The sequence below is a fragment of the Hylobates moloch genome, unplaced genomic scaffold, assembly GCF_009828535.3.
Source record: "Hylobates moloch isolate HMO894 unplaced genomic scaffold, HMol_V3 SCAFFOLD_14, whole genome shotgun sequence".
In the NCBI taxonomy this organism is placed as follows: Eukaryota; Metazoa; Chordata; class Mammalia; order Primates; family Hylobatidae; genus Hylobates; species Hylobates moloch.
This window is the reverse complement of record NW_026652289.1, coordinates 40,764,265-40,770,559: the sequence shown is the minus strand read 5'-3', so window position 1 is coordinate 40,770,559 and position 6,295 is coordinate 40,764,265.

The window sequence follows — 6,295 nt, the reverse complement described above, 5'->3', positions numbered from 1 at the left end:
TTAAGACCTAGCATTTCCACATAAAGAGATTCATTCTACAGAAACATCCATGTGCAAAATGACAGATATACAGAGATAGCACAGCAACATTGTTTGAAATGGTAAAATACTAAAAAAAAAAAAAAAAAAAAAAAATCAGCGAAGGTTTCTGTAAAGGACCTAATAGAAAATGTTCTCTGATATGTAGGCCCTAAGTCTCTGTAACAACTATTCATCTTTGCCTTTGTTGCAAGAAAGGCACCATAGACAAAATGCGAGGAAATGGGCACCTGTTTGCCGAAAGGGAATAAAACAAAGCAAGCCTGTCACCGTTGACTTTTTACTAAATGATTTGTACTTATCATGTGCAAATATTACCTGTTTACAAATAAGTGATTTTAACAATAGTGTTTTGGCTGGGCACGGTGGCTCACACCTGTAATCCTAGCATTTTGGGAGGCCGAGGCATGTGGATCACCTGAGGTCGGAGTTCGAGACCAGCCTGGCCAAGATGGTGAAACCCTGTCTCTACTAAAAATACAAAAATTAGCCGCGCACAGTGGCAGGTGTCTGTAATCCCAGCTACTTGGGAGGCTGAGGCAGGAGAATCGCTTGAACCCAGGCGGCAGAGGTCCCAGTGAGCCGAGATCATGCCACTGCACTCCAGCCTGGGTGACACAGTGAGACTCCGTCTCAAATAATAATAATAATAATGCTTCAGGCCGGGAGCGGTGGCTCAAGCCTGTAATGCCAGCTCTTTGGGAGGCCGAGGTAGGAGGATCACTTAAGCTCAAGAGTTCGAGACCTGCCTGGGCAACTTGGCAAAACCCTGTTTCTACGAAAAAAGAAATACAAAAATACTCTAGGCGCATGCCTGTAGTCCCAGCTACTCAGGAGGCTGAGGTGGGAAGATCGCTTGAGCCCAAGAGGTCGAGGCTGCAGTGAGCCACGATTGCACCACTGCACTCCAGCCTGGGCAACAGAGCGAGACTCTGTCTCAAAAAATAATAACAATAGTAATAGTAATAAATGTTTAAGTCAGACTAGCCAACAAACAGAACAGTCACAAATCTTCCCTCCTAGCTGTGTTGAGACCTAAGTTGGGACTAGAGTCCACTGGCAAGACGCCCTTCTTAAAATATTCAGAAAGGGGTGCCGGGTGTGGTGGCTCATGCCTGTAATCCCAACATTTTGGGAGGCCGAGGTGGGCAGATCACAAGGTCAGGAGATCAAGACCATCCTGGCTAACACAGTGAAACCTCGTCTCTTCTAAAAATAGAAAAAAAAATTAGCCGGGCGTGGTGGTGGGCACCTGTAGTCCCAGCTACTCAGGAGGCTGAGGCAGGAGAATGGCGTGAACCCGGAAGGTAGAGCTTGCAGTGAGCCGAGATCGTGCCACTGCACAAGACTCTGTCTAAAAAAAAAAAAAAAAATATAAAAAAAAATATATATATATATAATATATATATATATGGGGAAAACACATATAGGATCGACTCAATAATGACAGAAAAAGCATTTGATAATATCCAACACCTCTTCGTGATAAAACACTCAACAAACTAGAAGTGAAAGGGAGCTTCCTCAACCTGATTTTTAAAAATCTATGAAAAACCGATGGGTACAATGGCTCACGCCTGCAATCCCAACACTCTGGGAGGCCTAGGTGGGCAGATTACCTGAGGTCAGCCATTCGAGACCAGCCTGACCAACATGGTGTAACCTGGTCCCTACTAAAAATACAAAAAGTAACCAGGCATGGTGGTGCACACCTGCAATCCCAGCTACTCAGGAGGCTGAGGCACAAGAATCGCTTGAATCTGGGAGGCGGCAGTTGCAGTGAGCCGAGATTGCACCCCTGCTCTCTAGCTTGGGTGACACAGTGAGACTCTGTCTCAAAAAAAAAAAAAAAAAATATATATATATATTATGAAAAACCCATAGCTACTATCATACTTAATGGTGAAAAACTGAATGTTTCCCCTAAGCTCAGGAATAGGACATGGTGTTCTGCTCTCATCACTTCTATTTCATCACTGTGCTGGAGGTTCCAGCCAGGACAATTAGGCAAGAAACAGAAAATACATCCCCATTGGAAAGGAGGCGGTAAAACTATCTCTATCTCTACTTATAGATGGCATGATCTTGTATATAAAAAACCCTAAAGAGCCGGGCACAGCGGCTCATGCCTGTAATCCCAGCACTTTGGGAGGCTGAGGTGGGCAGATCACCTGAGGTCAGGAGTTCCAGACCAGCCTCAACATGTAGAAACCCCGTCTCTACTAAAAATACAAAATTAGCTGGGCGTGGTGGTGCATGCCTGTAATCTCAGCTACTCGGGAGGCTGAAGCAAGAGAATTGCTTGAACCTGGGAGGCGGAGGTTGCAGTGAGCCGAGATCGCGCCATTGCACTCCAGCCTGGGCAACAAGAGCAAAACTCCGTCTCAAAAAACAAAAACAAAAAAAACCCCTAAAGAATCCACATACACACACACACACACACACACACAAACACACAACTATCAAAGATAATAAATAAGCTAAGCAAGGTTGCAGGATACACAATTAATATATAAAAATCAGTTGTATTTCTTAAACTAGAAATAAACAATCCAAAAACGTAATTTTTAAAAATCCCATTTACAATAAGATTAAAAAGAATAAAATACTTAGGAATAAATTTAACAAAAGAAATACAAGACCTGGCCGGGCCTGGTGGCTCACGCCTGTTATCCCAGCATTTTTGGGAGGCCAAGGTGGGTGGATCACCTGAGGTCAGGAGTTCAAGACCAGCCTGACCAACATGGTGAAACCCCGTCCCTACTAAAAATACAAAAAGTAGCCGGGTGTGGTGGCTGGCACCTGTAATCCCAGCTACTCGGGAGGCTAAGGCAGGAGAATCGCTTGAACCTGAGAGGCAGAGGTTACAGTGAGCTGAGATCGTGCCACTGCACTCCAGCCTGGGCAACAGAGAGAGACTTCGTCTCAAAAAAAAAAAAAAGGAAAAAAGAAAAAGAAATACAAGAGCTGTACATTGAACACTACAAAACATCATCAAAAAAATTAAAGAAGATCTAAACAAATGGAAAATTATCCCCTGTTCATAGATTGGAAGACTTGTATTGTTAAGATGCCAGTACACCCCCAAATTGATGTACAGATTCAATACTATCTCTGTCGAAATTCCATCTGCCCTTTTTGCAGAAATTGACAAGTTGATACTAAAATTCATACGGAGGCCCGGCGCGGTGGCTCATGCTTGTAATCCCAGCACTTTGGGAGGCCAATGTGCGCGGATCACGAGGTCAAGAGATCGAGTCCATTCTGGCTAACACAGTGAAACCCCGTCTGTACTAAAAATACAAAAAATTAGCCGGGCGTGGTGGTGGGCGCCTGTAGTCCCAGCTACTCAGGAGGCTGAGGCAGGAGAATGGTGTGAACCTGGGAGGCAGAGCTTTCAGTGAACCGAGATCGCACCACTGCACTCCAGCCTGGGTGACAGAGCATGACTCCATCTCAAAAAAAAAAAAAAAAATCACACGGAAATGCAAGGGACCCAGAATAGCCAAAACAATCTTGAGGAAAAAAAAAAGAACAAAGTTGAAAGACTAACATTTCTCAATTCCAAAACTTACTACAAAGCTGTAATAATCAAGTCTTCTAATTAGAATTTACTGTTCCCAACCTGTCTCTCTTAAATCTGCAGTCTCTCCTATAGTTCTTATCAAACTTTGCCTCATATTGGAATGATGGTCGCAATACCTGTCACTCGATTGTAAGTCCTGGTATATGGAATAATGTCATATCTATTCCTGTCACCCTAGCCCAGCACCTTTTATGTAGAAAGAGCTCCATCAGCAATGTTACTTTCAGTCGCCTCCCTGTGACCACAAACCTTCTCCCAGAGAAGGAAGCTGCCCTGCTCGGGAACATATGACCCATCCCCAAACCACAGGCTCCCTCATGGTCTTCAGGGTTGAGCCAAGAGGGTTCACCAGTCACCCTCTGGGGTTAAATTAATGATACATACATAGTAAACAAATAAAAATACTGTTAAAACCAGGTGTGGTGGCCCACGCCTGTAATCCCAGCACTTTGGGAAGGCAAAACGCCATCTCAAAAAACAAACAAAAAATTATGCTAAGTGAAAGAAGCCAGTCACAAAGACCGTGTTGCATATTATTCCTTTTCTATGAAATGTCCAGAAAAGGCAAATCTATAGAGACTAATGGTAGATAAGCAGTTGCCAGGGGTGGGGGTGAGGGGAGAATGAGGAGTGCTGCTCATAGATACAGAGTTCCTTTTGGGGGATGATGAAGATGTCTTGAACACAGTGATAATGGTTTTATGACCTTGTGAGCATACTAGAAACCACTGAACTGACTGAACTGTACTTTTTTTTTTTTCTTGAGACGGAGTCTCGCTCTGTCACCCAGGCTGGAGTGCAGTGGCTCAATCTTGGCTCACTGCAACTTCTGCCTCCCAGGTTCAAGCAATTCTTGTGCCTCAGCCTCCTGAGTATCTGGGATTACAGACATGTGCCTTCACACCCAGCTAATTTTTGTATTTTTAGTAGAGACAGGGTTTCCTCATGTTGACTAGGCTGGTCTCAAACTCCCAACCTCAGGTGATCCGCTGGCCTTGGCCTCCCAAAGTGCTGGGATTACAGCCACTGTGCCCGGCCTCTGAACTGTACATTTTAAGAGTGTGTTTTCGGTTATGTGAATTTTATTTCAATAAAAAAGAAATACAACACTTCAGAAATCCATCTCAGATGGCAGGTAGAGAATGCTGTGAGCATAGCACCCTTACCAGTTAATGCCACTTACTGCTGCAGAACAGAACTTCCTAATCACCCTCACGGGCTTTCTGCCACCCATGTGGAACAACTGCACAGTTACCCAATTAAGACACATTTAATCACTGAGTCATTCAAGAAACATGCATTGAGCACTGACTGTGGTTAGCTTTATGACTAGAAACCTCAGCTGCAGATTAGCCTCACTTGGGAAGATTCTTCAAACACAGACCAGGCTCCACCCAGAGGAATCAAATCAGAATCACTGAGGTGGGGCCTGGGCATTAGTATTTTTCAAGTTCCTCAGATGAGGCTAATGTACAACTAGGATGAGAACTACTGGATAAACCCACTGTGAGAATAAATGAAAGACCTAGGTTTGGGGACCAGGAGCTGACAAGGGGGTTTAACAGGGGAGGGGAGGCATGGAGAGGAAGGGGATTTTCCTCTATGATTCTATCTTTATAGAGTTCAGTGGGATGGCATCTCCTTGGCTTGAACATTTTTCTTATCCAGTATGAGAGCATCATAGCATTACAGGATTTGGTTAGATTTTGTTTTCTTTTCTTTTTTTTTTTTTTTTTTTTGAGACAGAGTCTCGCTCTGTCACCCAGGCTGGAGTGCAGTGGCTCTCGGCTCCTCCCAAAGTGCTGGGATTACAGGCATGAGCCACCACACCTGGCCAGAATTTGGTTAGATTTTCTAACAATAGTATCGTACTGTGATCATATTAAACAAGCAGGCCACTGAAAACGTTCAGGTTTTTGTTATATAAATGGCAGGGAAGGCGGGCACAGTGGCTCACACTTATAATCCCAGCACTTTGGGAGGCTGAAGCAGGGGGATTCCTTCAGCCCAAGAGTTTGAGACCAGCCTGGGCAAGCAACATGGTGAAACCGCGTCTCTACCAAAAATTAGGCAAGTACAGTGGTTTGCGCCTGTGGTCCCAGCTACTGGAGAGATTGAGGTGGGAGGATTGCTTGAGCCGGGGAGGTGGAGGTTGCAGTGAGCCAAGATTGCACCACTGCACTCCAGCTTAGGTGACAGAGTGAGACCCTGTCTCAAAAAAGAAAAGAAAAGAAAAAAGCAGGGAAGCCAGAGATACCTTCACTTTTTAGCTGGTCCCCCACCCCGCCCCCGACACACACACACACAGAACACATTCTGTTTTCCAGAGACTTAACAAAAATCAATTAAATTGATAAAACTTAGTCAATGAATGGGGCTATGGGGAAAATAAATACATTTATGCCTAATTGATGGAACTATAAGTTGTTTCAGTGTTTCTGGATCACAGTCTGTAACAAATCTACAAAACTTGACCAGGTGAAACCGCCTTTACAAAATTATGACTCAGACAGTGAAAGAGATCTAACTTAACTGACTTCATCTTGCTTCTTCTAACCTCCAAGCTGTCCTTATTCATCCCTGGGCGTAGGCAGAACTAACTTTGGGAGAAACATAGTTTATAGTTTAAACAAAGACAGTAACAGCATTTTCCCAAAGCAGACCTCATTC